Consider the following 16,164-nt stretch of genomic DNA (forward strand, 5'->3'; position numbering starts at 1 on the left):
CTTCGCAGCCACTCTTTAAGGAAATCCATTTGATGGCTATGCAATCTGAGACTCAGAGAAGTTCTATATCTTCGCAGCATCTATGAGCACCTGAGCCAAGTGTTCACTCTAACTTTGATTTCAAAATGGGCTGCTCCTAAACCAAAGTCTGTTTCCAGAATAAATGTTAGCTTTTGCTGGAGAAAATTACTCTTGAACACAAACAGTAAAGGCCACGGATTTGGGGGAAGGAGAAGACCGGGAGGAAATGGGAAAGAAAGAGACAATGGAGGGGTAGAAAGTGGAGGAGGAAAGTGTGGAGGGGAGGCTGATGGATAAGGGGGAGTGGAGAGGGTATGGATGGAAGCAGAGGAGAGAGAGAGCAGGAAGGGCAAGCTCAATGTTGTTTTCCCACAAGAAGGAAACGTGATTTAATTCTACACATTTACAAGCCAAGATAAAATAAAAACGCAATGTGGAAAACCAAACAAGACCGGCCATCCAAGACTCCATGGTCACAACCGATGGTAGCTCCAACCAGTAGCTAGTGTGTCCAGTCCAGGCAGGATCTGGGTCTGTGTCCAGGGCCTGCCCCTGGTCTTGGCTGAACCTCGTCAGCTGGTACTCCCTGGGGTTGGCCTGGGGTCCATTCTGAAGCTCTGAACTTGAGGCTGAAGCCGAGGCCTGCAGCTGAGGCCCCCTGGTTTGTGGAGGCCACCACACAGTCAGCTGTAGCCCAGGCCTTCCTCAGGGGGGCTGCAGGCCGGTGCCACCCTTCACTCCTTGTTGCTTGCTCTTGATGGGCCATGTGGGGAACACTGCGGGGCCAGTGGTGCTGGGGGATCTCATGGAAATACTCATGTATGAGACAGTCTTCCAAGCTGACCCTCCACCCTGGGAAATAGGTCACAGGTGGAAGCCCAAGTCTGAGAGAGGAGGTTGTTACAGGGGTGTTTGGTGAAGGTCATCTTCTTGACTTTGGGGAGGTCATTGTAGCCCGGCTAGATTTTCTCACTGGGGGTCCGCAGGTCCTCAAACACTATGTTGATCTAATTGGTTTCCACCTTCCCCGGGAATAGTGGCTTCTGAATCAACAGCCTCCCAAAGATGCAGGCCACCGACCACATGTCCACGGATGCCCTATTCCTTGGCACCAAGCAACCTCTCTGGGGAGCAGCACCACTGGGACGTGCTGACCAGGGTGTGACCTTCAGTAAGGGTGTGGCCAGACTCCCACATGGAGGATGCCCTCCGGGCTCAGTAGCAGTTTGGACACCTAGGCTGGATCCAGCCTCTCCTGCAGACGCTTCGCCCAGTGCAGCAGCTGGAGGGAGCCTCAGGGTCTTCACCTCCCCAACTGGAAAGGCTGCTTCATGGCCTCCATAAGGTTCTTGAGGTCTTGGTCTATATGGTTCATTACAGTGTAGATCTGTCCCCATTGCTGCCCATGAACGTTCCTCTGACATGTGATAAAGCTGGGGTGCTGGTGATAAAACTGGGGTGCTGGTGATAAAGCTGGGGTGCTGGTGATAAAGCTGGGGTGCTGGTGATAAAGCTGGGGTGCTGGGCCTTGAGGTTGAGGGTGAACTTCCCCAGCCGTGTGATCAGAAGCCCTTCTTCTTCTCCACTTGCAGCCCCTTCAGAGCCACAGTCCATCTATTTTCCTGTCCTATGCTCTGTGCACCACCCGTCAGTGCCTCCTTCCATCCTGGCCAGGCGCTGGGCTTCTCCCACACTCTGACGGCCCCGCAGGCACGTGGGTTCTGGGCGGCTCCTGTTAGAGCTCAGTGGGTGCCCAGGTTGGCTGTCGCAGATCTCCCTGGTTCCCAGGTTGCTCTGCAGGGAGCCCTTGCACACCGCATGCCTCCCTCCCCTTCTTCACTTTACCCAGAACTCAGTCAAATCGTGACTCCGAAACAACTACCATATCTTTTTCATTCTCTCCCTCTTTATCTTCACTCATTTCTTCAGCTGATTGTCCAGACGGGTCCTTGGCGTTGCCCCCCGCCCTCACCCCTCCTTCCCCGCCGGCCCACCCATGCAATCTTCTCCCCTCGCTTCCCCACCTCCATCCCCTCTCCCCCCGCCCCCTTCCTCTTCAGAACCTGAGCCAGATTCCACCGACAAAGACTCAGCTCAGCCGGTTTTCCTTTCAATGTCACTGATCTCTTGGTAGTCAGACGGCAGGTCTCTCTCTTCCTCTTTCTCCTATTTTCCTGGCTTCTGGCCGGGTCCTGGCTCACACAGCTGTGTCCAGTGGCTTGGCCTTCACTTAACGCCATGGTCCTCTCTCAAGGGGCAGTGATGGATGTGCAGAAACTTCCCTCCCGCCTCCTGCTCTCTGCACTCTGGCTCCTTCTGCTCCTACGGCTCTCTCTTCTTGCTTCTTTTCTAACTACTCAAGGGGGCCCCTCTTTCTCCTGGAACGTCCTCTGGCCATCTCCCTCCCCTTTTGTCTTTCTCATTCCAGCAGGCTTTATCCTGTCCTGGGTTTTCTTTCACTCCAGCAAGCTTCTGGCCTTCTGCTGAATCACTACGATGCTTACATTTCTCTTTTCCTGTCTCCTGTGATGAGCTTTTACTTCTCGAAATATTTTCTGGGGTGGCTTGACAAAGAATCATCGTCCTCTCCTCTGTCTTCCATGGAATCCCCTCTTCTGTAGGGCGAGGTCCTTATCGCTATGTCTGGGAGGCGGTGCCTCAGCTTCCCCTCCTCAAGGGAATCACACTTCGCATCTGGGTCATCAGAATTTTTTTTAAGGGTTTTATCTCTGCTTTCTCCTCTTGTTTCTTCCGTAGTTCCTTTGCCTGAAGACTTTCATCTAAAGTTTTCACTTTCCAAGCATCCTTTGCATCACCTACTTGAGTTAAAACACCCTATGCTGCCTATCACTGGTCTCAGAACCTGAGACCAGAACCTGGTCACGTCCCGTGTTAGCACAGACTGATTTTTTTTAAACCAATCTAAGTTATTTATTTAATCCATGTCCTGCCATAAGCAAAGGAAGGGAAGATCAGTATTCCGGTAGGAAGGGAAGGAGATGGGGAGAGAGGAGATGCAGAGCGGAGGAGCTGGAGGTGGAAGATGTGGCCAGGGAGGAGGAAGAGGAAGAGGAGATGGAGGGTGGAGAGATGGGCGGGGGGAGATGGAGGAGCCGGGGGAAGACCCAGAAGCAGCATGGAGCCCCAGCTCTGCCATCTCTGTGACTCTAGGTGAGACACTTCTCTCTGTGTCTAATTTTCCATTTGCACGTCTGCCTCATAATTGCACAAGGTCGTAGTAAGGCCAACCAGCAGGATAGATGAGAGAGAACACAGGAAGAGTTCAAAGGCCTGACACAGAAGTGGAAAGGGCCATGTTCTAGCTTCCTTGTGGAGACCTCCCCACTGGCTCCTTCATGCACTGCAAGCCCAAGTGGGTATGTTGTGTGTATCCTGTGTGTGCCTCCTCTCACATCCCCACCCACACAGAGGTAATTTCAGAGGAAGCAACTCATTTGCTATGATTTCCTCCCCATCTACTGCCATTCCCATGCTATAAGAACACCGTTGGCCAGACCAGAGGGATGTATGAAACATTTATCACTGAGGTCCATTGAATTTTATTAGCAATTTTCTCCTTTGTTAGCAATTTCACATTGCATATTAGCATTTGTTTTCATATCATATTAGTATTCATCACAAAAGGCTAATCCCATTAGCGCTTTTTACATTGTGTTAGAGAAAACAAATAATCGCTTGGTACCAATGCGTCACTGCAACAAGAATGGCCTTGTTCATCTGCTGCTTTTCTGTTTACTCCAGATCTGTCCCACCTCTCTCAGCAGAATTACCTACGAATAGAGAAAATTCATGGGTTTAGACACTATGAGCCATTTGATCTATTCCAAGGGTGGGATTTGCCCTTCCAAAAATTCCCAGTCATTTATTCATGCTTTCAGTTAATATTTATCGAGCTTATACCTGTACCAGATATTGCACTAAATGCTGGAGACAGAGTGGCTAGTAAGACTCTATGAAAAAAAGACAAAAAAATATTTTCCTCAGGTTACAGTAATATACAAACAAATTGCAAGGGAAAGTTGAAGCAAACTTTTGTAAAGCACTTTGTACCTAGTTGAACCTATAAGAAATAAACCTGCATTATCATTATATTTCATGGATAAAGATTGTCTTCATTCCTGATTTGTTTCTGAACAAGCAAGGCGTTTTGAGGATTTTGAGGTTTGCAAATGTAGAAATTTAGAGCATGCGCACAAAATTTAAATAGCTTTTATTTCTTTAAAAAAATGAGTCTACTTTCTTAAATTTTCAGATTTTCTCAAAGTAAAATTGATCACTCCTTACTTGTTAGGTTCAGATACTGAAATTATCACAATTTCTGGTAAATGCTTCATTTACCAAAGGAATGGCTGTTAGAAACCTTATGTGATTTTGTCACTTGCAGGTCCCCATGGTTACGCAGGTGAAATGTAAAGATGGGGGAAAGAGACTTTGTCAACTTGTAAAGCTCACTACAAATGTGTAGAGCTGTGACTGCAAATCAAGTTGATGTCTTGTGCCAGGGAAAAACATGATGAAGACCAAGAGTTCTTAAATACTCTTGTGCAGAAGAAATCTTCAGCTGTCTGGTGAAGCCTATGAGCCCCATTTCAGGAAAATTAGGTTTTTAGATGCAAAAAGTAAAACACATAGTGACTCAAAAGAAACATTATATGGAACTACAATCACCACAATATTTTCTAAAGTTATGATAAACTCATATATGAGGTCCGTTTCAAAACATTTTAATGGAAAACTTAATCCAGTTGAATGACTAGCTGCTCCAGTATTGACTGGTACTCTTGAAGAGCTTTGTAAAGAAATCACTTGTAACTTAAACACAGATCAAGGTAAAGAGAGGCCTGGTCCACAGAGGTGATGATGAGGATGACGGTAACTGTATGACCTTTTGGCCCCAGTCTTCACCCCTCTCTGGATCCACACCATCACCATAAAACTTTGCAGTTCCTCCCACAAAAGGGAGGGTGTATTTCCTACTCTGACTTTGTTGGACTCAACTATGCAACTTGCTTTGGCTGATGGGGTATTAGCAAACATGATACAGGAGGATTTGAAGTGTGCTTGTGTAGTTGGGCAGACCCTCTACAACTCTACCATCACCATGAAAAGAGCTTTCCCTGGATAGCTGCATCCACTTCAGCCTGGGCCCCAGAATAAACACATGAGGATCAGAGGCACCCTATCCTGATGTGAAACAGATGCCTATTATTGTATGCCATTGAGATTTTGTAGATGTTTGTTATGCAGCAATAGCTGACTAATAAATGGTAGTGAGGGCAATGTTGATAATAATAAACATAATTACTCTTATTTATAGAGTATATGAGGGCCTTGGGTAGTGACATCTGACTTCGTTCAAATCCAGGCTCTGCAACTTACTATGTGATTAGGGCATTCAACCTCTCTTAATCTTGTGTCCTCATCTGTAGAATAAGAACCATATTTATCTTACAGTGCAGTCATGAAGAATAAGTGAAATGATGCCTATTAGGTGCCTGGTACAGAGTAATCACTCAACATAACAAGAAGAAAGGGAGGAAAGGAAGAAGGAAGGAAGAAATGGATGAAGCAGGGGAAGGAGGGGAGAGGGCAGGAGAGAGGAAGGAAGGAAAGTTCATGAAAACAGAAAGCTCACCTGGAAATGAGGGCAAAGATTCTCAGGTCACACTTCACCTGCCTCTGATGTCTTTCCACGCAGCCTAGACTCTGAGAAGAAGGCTGTGCCCTCCTCCCTGGGCCTCCCAAGGCAGACAGTATTTCCAAGTGTACCAAGCCTGGTGTTTAAAGCTCTCACAAGGCTTCTCTTCCTTTTAAACCTGTTGCCACAAGAATAGTGGTCCCATACTGGCAAAAGACTGGCAGAAAGAATGAGGAGGGGGAAAAAATCCACCCTCGTGTATTCTCACTGGGAAATTATCCCTAGCCTTTGATATATTAAAATTGAAGAGCCAGTAAATGCCAGTTGTCATGGCAACATTTTGCATGCTGCCTGGCGATTGGTGGTGTAAGTTCACTTTCCTTTGGGTGTTGCAGCCTAATTAACTGTTATTTTTGTCAGTGTGGAGGAAGAGCCCACACTTGGGGGTTTTGCCGGTGATTGCAGCCCCTGCGGACTAAGTTGATTTTCACAGACTACAAAGAGAGAAATGGCTGAGCCCCAATCATATTTATAGTGGCAGGAAAGTTGCCGATGTTTAAGTAAGAGTCAGAGAAAATACTCGCGCACTCCCAACTTCTCTCTTTGGCAATTTCAATTTCTGTAGCAATCTCAAAACTTATTTGGGTTGGAGAGGGGATGGTAGGCAGCAGTGAACCCACACCAAGGATCAGTCCTTTGTTCCTGGCTCCAGCTACACCCTCCCCACACACACACCGCCCCACCAGGCACGCATACACTCATGTGCCTGGCCTCACTGGAATGTCTAGCTTTGCACAGTCATCCCCTTTAGGTTAGTACCACGCACTAACAGCATGCAAGCGAGGCTAGCAAAGACATGTGAAAGCCGCTTCATCTATTTCTCTATCTCCCCACCCAACTATGTCCCAATTATGCCGGCCAACTTGGTAGATTCAACCAATTCCCTGGAGACCTCCAGGAAAGGGATTCCATGTTGCCACAAGCCTGAACATCAGAAAGCTGTCTCATCACAATTTAAACCAATTTGTTTTCAATTTGGATTCTTAGATGAGCTGCAGTTGACCTGTTATAATATGAGTTGCTCAACTCATCTCGTTCTTGATTTTTTTTTCTGCTTCCTGCTACAGGTTTTTCAAAACTGGAGACTCCCTCCTCTTCAGGAAAGAGGAAAACAAATTTTGCACAGTGAAGGATGTGGGTTCCAGTCTTAGGAGGAGTAAGCTTGTCCTGAGGGGCGAGGGGTGGGAAGTGACTGGTGATACAGCATATGCTCTGAGGGCTAGAGAATGCAGAAGGCATGGGTGGAAAATGAAGCTGATTTGGGGAGAGGGGAAAAGCGGAAGAAACCCTGGATTGGAGATGCATTGAATCTAATCCCCAAAATCTGTCTTAGGAGGTGTAGTGGGCATTTTAAAATTCTCTCTGACCACTCTGCTCTTTTGCAAATCCTTTTTTGTTGGGAGATATCTCCACTTTATGGTATAAGCTTGAAACCTTCTTTCCTGACAACTTTTGCAGCAACGACATGGGTGCGTGGCATAGACTCCTCCAATCAGCCATACCTGTGCAAGACTTTGAAGGGGAAGCCAGTGGTCCCCAGAGATTTACGCTGTGGAGAGGAACAGCAGGGGTGCTCAGTTTCCAGCAGCCAGAAAGGCAGAGATCCTTGCAGTAGCATCCCTTGCCCAGTGCCAGCAGTTGGACCAGGTGTCTGGGTCACGGTAAGCCCCTTGGTCACTGCCTTGCACCAGGCTGTAGTGCCATTTCAGCGATGCTTCTGAATCCATGGCCTCTAAGCCAGGTTCTCTGGAGATTCCTTGGGTATGCATGACAAACATTCTTTGTTTTTAGCAGAGAGGAACCCCTTTTTTCCCAAACAAGATCTTATAGAGAAATGCACTGAAAAGACAAGTGAAAGTAGGGAAGATCTAGGTGAAGCCAGGAGGGGTCTGAGCTCTACCCACTGACCTTCTTCCTCAATCCCACTCCCCAAATCCTTCTAAAGGATCCTGAGGAACCCCCCCAGAGCTCTAGATACCTGCAGAACAAAAACTGAAGGCCATTGGGATGGCATGAGGGAATCAGGGCTGGGCTTTTTAATTTTAATTGAAGTACAGTTGATTTACAATGTGTTAATTATTGCTGTACAGCAAAGTGATTCAGGGGTGTGTGTGTGTGTGTGTGTGTGTGTGTGTGTGTGTACTCTTTTCCATTATGATTTATTATAAGATACCGAATATAGTTCTCTGTGCTATACAGTAGGACCCTACTGTTTATCCATCTTACATAAAAAAGCTTACATCTGCTAACTCCAACCTCCCACTCCATCCCTCCTCCTACCCCCTCCCCTTTGGCAACGACCAGTTTGTTCTCTATGTCTGTGATTCTGTTTCTGTTTTATAGATAACTTCATTTGTGTCATATTTTAGATTCCACATATAAGTGATATCATATTTGTCTTTCTCTTTCTTACTTAGTATGATAATATCTAGTTGCATCCATGTTGCTGCTGCAAATGGAATTATTTTGCTCTTTTTTATGGCTGAGTAGTATTCCATTGTGTGTGTATATATATATATATACCATATCTTCTTTATCCATTCATCTGTTGATGGACATTGAGTTTGCCTCCATGTCTTGGCTACAGTAAATAGTGATACTAGGAACATAGGGGTTCATGTATCTTTTTGAAGTATAGTTTTGTCTGGATATATAGGGTTGGGCTTTTAAAGTATTTCTTCCTATATGTTCTCTCTCTTGAGGAGTTGAAGGGAAATCTTTCTGGTTCTTCTCTAGTTCTGTGTTTCCATTTCTGAGCAAACCTCTCTGTAAGGATCCTTCTGTCTTTCCTTCTTATCTTCCATTCCCTCTGTGTCTCTCCTAAAATCTCTCTCTCGCTCCTATAACCTTCAGAACCCAGAGAAGATGGGAGGCAGTGAGGCTTGACAAGTGTGGTGGGCATTTTTTCTTTTGTCTGGTCAGCATCTCTTCCTCCTATTTCTGGTCACGACACCCCAGTTGTCCTGAGAGGGACCAATTCCTGTTCTCAGGCTACATCACTCAGGTGATGCCATCCTCAACTCCAACAGGAAGCATGTGACTCAGCCTGGCCAATCAGAGCACCATATCCCCAGGCCTTGGTGATTGGTTTACTGGGGGCAGGTGACCTAATCAGAGCTAAGACAGAAAAGCAAAAGCTTTTCTGCTAAGCTTGAGCTGCAAGATTGTAAGCCTGGTTCTCCAGAGCATGATGTAGCAGGAATATGGGTCTAAGATGAGCACATCTCCTCGGCCCCCATCATCACCTCATCCCGCAGATGGGAAGCAGCTGGAAGAGGCCAGGGGACCTGATTGTCCAGCTCTCCTAGATCCTTCACCAAGGTTCCACTTGGTCAAGATTTGTGCACTCGTCCTTAAAAAGACTCCCCTCCCCAACAGTAGAGCAACATAGTTTAGTAGTAAAGAGCATGGTCTTCGAAGTCATGCAGACCTGGTCTCTATTCCTGCCTCCACCAATCATGGGCTGCATGAACTTGGGCAGGTCACTTGGCCTCTCCAGACCCTCAGTTTCCTCATCAGTAACTTAGGGATATTGGCACTTTTGTCACTGATTGTTGTGAGAATTTAATGAGGTCATAGAGGTATGTGCTTTATCACAGTACCTGGTACCTATAAATATTCCAAAATGTCATTATTAGCTAAAAAAAAAAAAAAAGGAGTAGCTATCCAGGCTCCAGAAGACTATGAGTTTTCCAAGGGCTTTGGATGAAAGCTACAGTAGATGAGAGAGTGGGAAGTTGGTTTATTCTGTCACTTAGAAAGAAAGGGGATTGGGGGTGGGGTGGCCGTGACAACAGGAATATAGAACTTTAAGGAATGGCTTAAGACTTAGTCTTCAAAGAGCTGCCACTCCTTGACAGTAGCCATTTTATGCTTGACTGTCAGCTGTGACAAGCTGGAAGAGGCCAATCTTTAAAGACGGGCAGATACTGTAGTATCACATTATCATGCTATAAATTAACATTTCAACACGAAACTGGTGTTGAAGTGCAGCTCGAATCAATTGCACAACTCCCTCTTCAGAAGTGCCTTGCATTTACTGACCTCTGATTTTTATTGGGCAACCAATGAACCCAACTGTCCTCCACTCCATTTTTGTTACCAGCTTGGGGGAAAGAAAGGAGGATTCTGCTGCCCCAAGTAATAACTTGAAACAGTGGTGTAGCTCGTGCCAGTGGCTGGCTCTTTGTTGATGCCATTGTTGTCTCATTCTCGGTCATTATTATTGGCTTCTGTTGTAGACTCAAGCAGTGTTTGAAATCTCAGCCCCTTTCATTTCTCCTCTGCTTTGAAGGGAACAGCTATACACAGCCCACCAGTGGGGAGATTTCTTCCTCTATCATTCTACGCTACATGGCAACAGAAGTTGCATGACTCCAAAGGATGCTTTTGACTTTAAAGTTCTTGTGAACTATTTGTCCAATACACGTGTTGAATTAGAATTTCATTTGTCACTCCCAGATAGCAATGTTCAGAATGGCGCTTCCTGCAAGAATCATTATCTGCGGCCAGAGAGTTGATGAATATGCATGAGCCTGGAGAGGGGGAAGAGAGATTTGCACAACCTGTTTGCTGGAGGAGCCTCAGATGGTTCAGCTCGATGTTCTGAGTTGCAGCTTCCAGAGCCAAGCCCAACGTCTGCCTCACCACCCACAGCTCATTCAGGCTTCTCGGAACACCTGCTCTCTGGTGATGGTGAGTGCCCAGGGACAATGAGGAGCCCACGCGGTCAGGGAAATGCTGCTGCCTGTTCATTCATGAGCCGTGAACCTAGCAGAGGGTTAGAAGGCAGCGGAAGTGGAAGTGGGCTTGCAGCGTCCTTTAGAAATGCCAGATGGAGAATCGAGAAACCGTGAGAGATACCTGCTGGCCCTGCCTCCAGCAAGCAGGAATTAGAAACAAGAGTCTAAAGAGCGATTATCAGAGACAGACGAGTGCTGTCTGCTGGATGCAGCCGTGGTGAGAAAGGGAGGCTCTTCCCAAATGAGCAGCGGAAAGGTGGGATGGGGATGCATTGCTGAGAAACCAGCTGCCCTGGAGTCCCAGAGCAGCCTGGCCACATCTGTGTGCTGTGGTGGTTTGAAGTCCTTCTCTCAAGATCTAGGCTTCAGTCTCTGAGACAGAACTTGGTTCCTGCCACAGAAGAGGTGGTTCTTCAGAATATCTCATGCCACTTGGGTGGGTTTCATATCCAATCAAAGTTTCTAGATGCTGAAGCACACTCTCTCTCTCTCTCATCTTCTGCAGTGATTGGAAGGGATCGTGTTTATGGGTCAGCTACTCTGTTCTAGGCACTGCCCCAAATAGAACTACAACCATTTTTTGAAATACATGAATGTCCTCTTTCTTCAGCCAGAACACCCCCTGCCTTGGAAAGGAAGGATTGGGAGAGTTATGGCAGAAACACAAAGAGAAAGGAGCAATGTCCAGGTTTTGATTCCCAAAATAGGCTCCCAAAGTCCATCATGAGAAAATAGTTTCTCTCTCCACCCCTCCTTCATATATATATATATATATATATATACACACACACACACACATATACACACGGTGCTCTCCAGAGAAACAGAACCTATATATATATACTATAGAGACATCTCCTATTGGTTTTATTTCTCTGGAGAAATATATATATATGGAGATAGAGAGAGAAATTGATTTCCTATAGGAACTGTCCCATGTGATGACAGAGGCTAAGTCCCTTAATCTGCCATCTGCAAGCTGGAGAACCAAGAAAACTGGTGGTGTTATTCAATCTGAGCCCAAAGGCCTGAGAATCAGGGAAGTCGATGGTGTAAGTCTCAGTCCAAGTCTGAAGGCCCAAGAACCAGAAGCACTAATGTCCAAGAGTAGAAGAATATGGATGTGCCAGCTTAAGCAGAGAGAGCAAATCTCCCCTTCCTCTGCCTTTTTCTCCTATTCAGGCTCTCAGTAGATTGGGTGACGCTCATTTGTGTTGGTGAGGGTGGATCTCTTTGCTCACTGTACCAGTTCAAATGCTAACTTCTTGCAGCAACATGGATGGACCTAGAAATTATCATACTAAGCAAAGTAAGCAAGAAAGAGAAAGACAAATACCATACGATATCACTTATATGTGGAATCTAAAATACGATACAAATCAACATATCTATAAAACAGAAACAGACTCAGATGTAGAGAGCAGACTTGTGGTTGTGAAGAGGGAGAGGGGATGGGGAGGGAAGGATTGGGAGCTTGGGACTAGTAGAGGCAAAGTATTATATATAAGATGGATAAATAACAAGGTCCTACTGTATAGCACAGGGAACTAGATTCAACATCCTGTGGCAAACCATAATGGAAAAGAATATGAAAAAGAATCTATCTATATATGTACAATATAACTGAGTCACTTTGCTGTGAAGAAATTAACACAACATTGTAAATCAACTTTACTTCAATAAAATTCAAAAAAAATGCTAACTTCTTCCAGAAACACCCCATCTGGGCATCCCTTAGCTCAGTCAAGTTGACGCATAAAATTAACCATCACAGTGGTCACTCTGCAGTGGACACCAGCACAGGACGCACAGGGCCAAGACGAGACCCAGAAGCCCACGGTGGCAGCCACAGAGGACAGTGAACGGCACGTGGACAGAGACCGCTTCTCCCTGGCTTTGAAACACCTGACCCGCCCCATGAGGTCACACACCACCTTCAAGAGGTGGAGGAGAAAGAGCCCTGGAGAGAGGAGACAGCCACCCAGAGGGCTTTGACTGTTGGCTAATGCTTTGCTGAGACTGAGTTAGCCTGAAAAGGTGACGTAAAACCAGCATCTCTTGAACTCCTGTCCCAGGCCTCCCAGGGGTGGTGATGTTGAGCACGATGAGACCAATTACAAAAAATGAAGTGTCATGGATCCCTAGCTCATCTGAGGTCTAGTGAGGAAACGGCAAATCTCCTGCACGCAGGGCTGGTCCAGGGTTCCAGAGGATCCCAGAGCAGCACGTTCCTGCCGGGCAAGCAGAATTGTGACCCATCGAGGCAAAGCCACTGCTTTGCCAGCAGCACACGATGCCCAGCTGGGGAAGGGAGCATTGGTGTGTGTGGCCCGCAGTGGTCCCTCTATACTTCCTGGCCTGGGATGTTCTTTTTGTGTACTCATCCTTCCACGGCAAGTCCTGCAGTGGCATGCGGTCTAATGGAAGAGTGACAAGGACAGAGATTGTTAGACTCCAAGGTGGGAAGAGGCCCATTGGAAATATGACAGAAGACTCTGTGGGTTCTGTAGGAGCACAGAGGAGGGGCAACTCTGTCTGCCAAGTGGAAATTAGAGCTCTTTGTGGCAGGAGGAACAATCTAAATGACACAGGCACTATATCCCGGACACTCAGAGTGTGGTCCACAGATCTTCATCAGCATCACCTGGGAGCTTGTGAGAAATGCAGAATCCCGGGTCCTGCCCCAGTCCTGCTGAATGAGAGTCTTCATTTTAACAAGAACCCAGGTGATTCATATGCATGTTAAACTTGGGGGAAAACACAAGGCTGGCACTCTATCATGAGGAGCCCAGAGGCTTTTGGGGCCCTAAGAGCCCTCCATGATCGCGCAGGAAGCAGCTGACAGCCCCTGCCCAGCCCTCTCTGGGCTCCCAGAGGCTGAGCTGTGTCACAAACTTTCCAGGACATAATCAAACTAAGAGTCCCCTGAGGCACCAATGCACAAACTGTGAAAATCAGATTTTCCTTTAAATCAAGCCTTACAAAGTGTTTAAAATAGACTTAGCAATGCCAGAGACTCTCACCTGCTAAGGAAAATGATACAGCACAAAGCCAAAGAAGAACTTGTCAGAGGGAGAAAGAGATCCAATATGCATATCCCAAGACAAAGAGACAGAGAGAGAGAGACAGAGAGAGGCCAGGGGACAGGGAGGGAGAGGCAGCCAGAGGAAAGGAGGAAGAGAGAGGGAGAGAAATGGGAGAGGAGGAGGTGATGGAGATGGGGAGGGAGATAGGTGTGAGGGATGGAAAAAAGGGATGGGGAAGCAATGGATGGGAGAAAGTTGAGGGAGAGAGAGAGCTGAGAAAGGGAGATGGGAGAGAGAGGAGGGATGGAGAGAGGGAGAAAGAGGAGGGACAGAGAGAAGGAGAGAGGAGAAGAACTGGGAGAGACACATGGGGGCAGAGATGAGAGAGGGTGAGAGAGAGCAGGAAAGAAAGAGTTGTGAAGCTGGAGAAAGAGGAGGAAAACATGAGGAGAGAGAGAGGGAGAGGGTTCGAGTCAAATTGGAAATCAGAGGAGGTGAGGAGGGAGGAAACAATCAAGAGAACTTGGCCTTGTTCCACTCTCTGGAGCAGCCTGGGGCCAATCAAATAAAAACAAAGGGAGACGCTGCCCTGGTCCAGAACCCAGGCCTCTCTGTAAGTGGCCCCAACACCCCCAGCCTCCTCTGCTTTTCCAGCTGCAGCTGCCACCCCAAGCAGCAGGCATCCTTCCCAAACACACCTTGCTCGCTCACACTGCCACGTCCCTCCCACCTTCTCCCAGGGCCACTCCCATGCGCTCTTCAAGCCCCAATCCCCATCCCAATCCCAATTCCAATGCCTTTTCCTGGCCCAACTGGCTTCACATAGAATGAACTTCTCCGTCCTCCATGCATCACAGCGGTTCTTCTCACCAGATCCTCTATGGGATCACTTCTCTCCCCAGCAAGGCTTCCTGTCTATTTGTAGGTCTCCTCTATCAGAACTCGAGCTCCTTGAGGACAAGGGGTGGCGTTTTATTCAATTCTGTAACTCTGGCACCTAGTAGATGCTTTGTCAGAGTTGGCACTCAATAAGTGTTGGTAGAATAATTTTATTCTTTCTGAGAGATATTGAAAGAAAATAATATTGCAGTCTCAAAGATAATAGAATTTTCCTTAGTGCAAATGAGTAGAAGGCCAGAATCTAGATTCCGTAAGACCAATGTGTGATTTAAAAAAAATTGCCACTCTCCATCTCGATGCCAGTGGCAGACATCACTAATCAATCAGGGCACTCTCCCACTGAGCCCAGCTGTGACCTCAGAATCTTTCCCAACACCGCTGTAACCCAAACAGACACTGACAATTGATCGGAGTTAGCTTACTGATTTCCATCACCAGACATTCAAAAGAACTAGTAAAATTGATTCTGTTGGATAAAAACATATACTTTTACATGCTACACACATTTATGAACACATACACATACACATGTTTATAACAATTACTGGTAAAAGTTATTGATTTCTGTGCAAAGTGCTTTCCACACATCTCAGTTAATCCTCAAAAAAACTTCACATTTTACAGGTAAGAAAACTAAGTTTCAGAGTGATTAAGTAGCTCACCAAGGTTAGTAAATAAAATGAAAATTAAAGCCTTGTTTGTCTGAAGTCAAGATCAATGTTCTGAACAATTATGCTACAGTCTTAAGTAGGAAAAACAATTAGTAAATTCAGTGGCGTCCTGTTCAAATTATTTCTGAGGTGGTTCTAATCATTGTCATTAATCGTTTCTTCATTTTGTCACCAACTTTGAAAAGTCTCATCAGAGGACCAGATCCAGTCGTCCCTTCTGTGTGTCTACATCTTTGAAACCAGGTCTAGGAGCTCACCCATTTTATAAATTTGTCTTCATAATAGTGATCATGCACTGAGAGTTTGCCTTGTGCCTGGTACTGTGCTGATTAGATGATTACCTCGTCTACTCCTCAGTATAGTCCTATGCAAAAGGCTAATTATAAGATGCAAAAACTGACATTTAGAGAGGATTCAAAAGCTGCTTAAGACTGCACAGCTGGTAAGAGCCAGGATTTGAACTCAGGCCATTTGACTCCACATCCTACATCTCTAATCCCCACATAGTGCCTCCAGCTGGTCTCGGCACAGCTCTTGCCCTAACACAGCCATAAACACACAGGAAAAAAGATGTAACATATTCCATGATGCATATAAACTAGAGTTTATTTTTACTTCCCGGTAAAATTGTTCCCAGCACTGACTTACTTAACAAAATGTTAGGTTTTTTCATCCCATCTTTTTGCTTTCGTTAAACTAACTGCCATTCTTTGCCTATAATTTTTGAATTCCTGTTTTCCACTTCAGATCTATCATGTAAGTCGACGTTGACAAGAAGAGAGCTCAAGAGCTCCTGGAAGTGGGCCTCCTCCATCTGGTACTCTCGCTCCACCTGCCTGATGGTGGGAGCCATCACAGCCTGATCATTTAAGCTCCATGGTTCCTGCCATTCAGCTTCTATAAAACTACAGTCTTCTCCTCAACTGGAATACCATAGTCTTGTTATTTGCAGGGAGACTCAGTTGGCCAGGGGAAGAAGCTGGAGGCTGAAGTGTCTGAGCAAAGGCAGAAATCTTGGGTGAGAATTTGCAGAGAGGAGAGAAGATTGGAGCTTCTGGACCACTGCCTTATGCTAAATGCATCCT

At 46.2% G+C, this 16,164-nt stretch overlaps 1 pseudogene; it reads right to left on the reverse strand.

Annotated features, from left to right (window-relative positions):
• Nucleotides 1-1,635: 1,635 nt before the first annotated feature.
• On the reverse strand, nucleotides 1,636-15,932 carry LOC130861059 (cyclin-dependent kinase 11B-like; annotated as a pseudogene).
• Between the last annotated feature and the right edge of the window lie 232 nt (nucleotides 15,933-16,164).

Source organism: Hippopotamus amphibius, chromosome 9 (genome assembly GCF_030028045.1).
Source record: "Hippopotamus amphibius kiboko isolate mHipAmp2 chromosome 9, mHipAmp2.hap2, whole genome shotgun sequence".
Lineage (NCBI taxonomy): Eukaryota > Metazoa > Chordata > Mammalia > Artiodactyla > Hippopotamidae > Hippopotamus > Hippopotamus amphibius.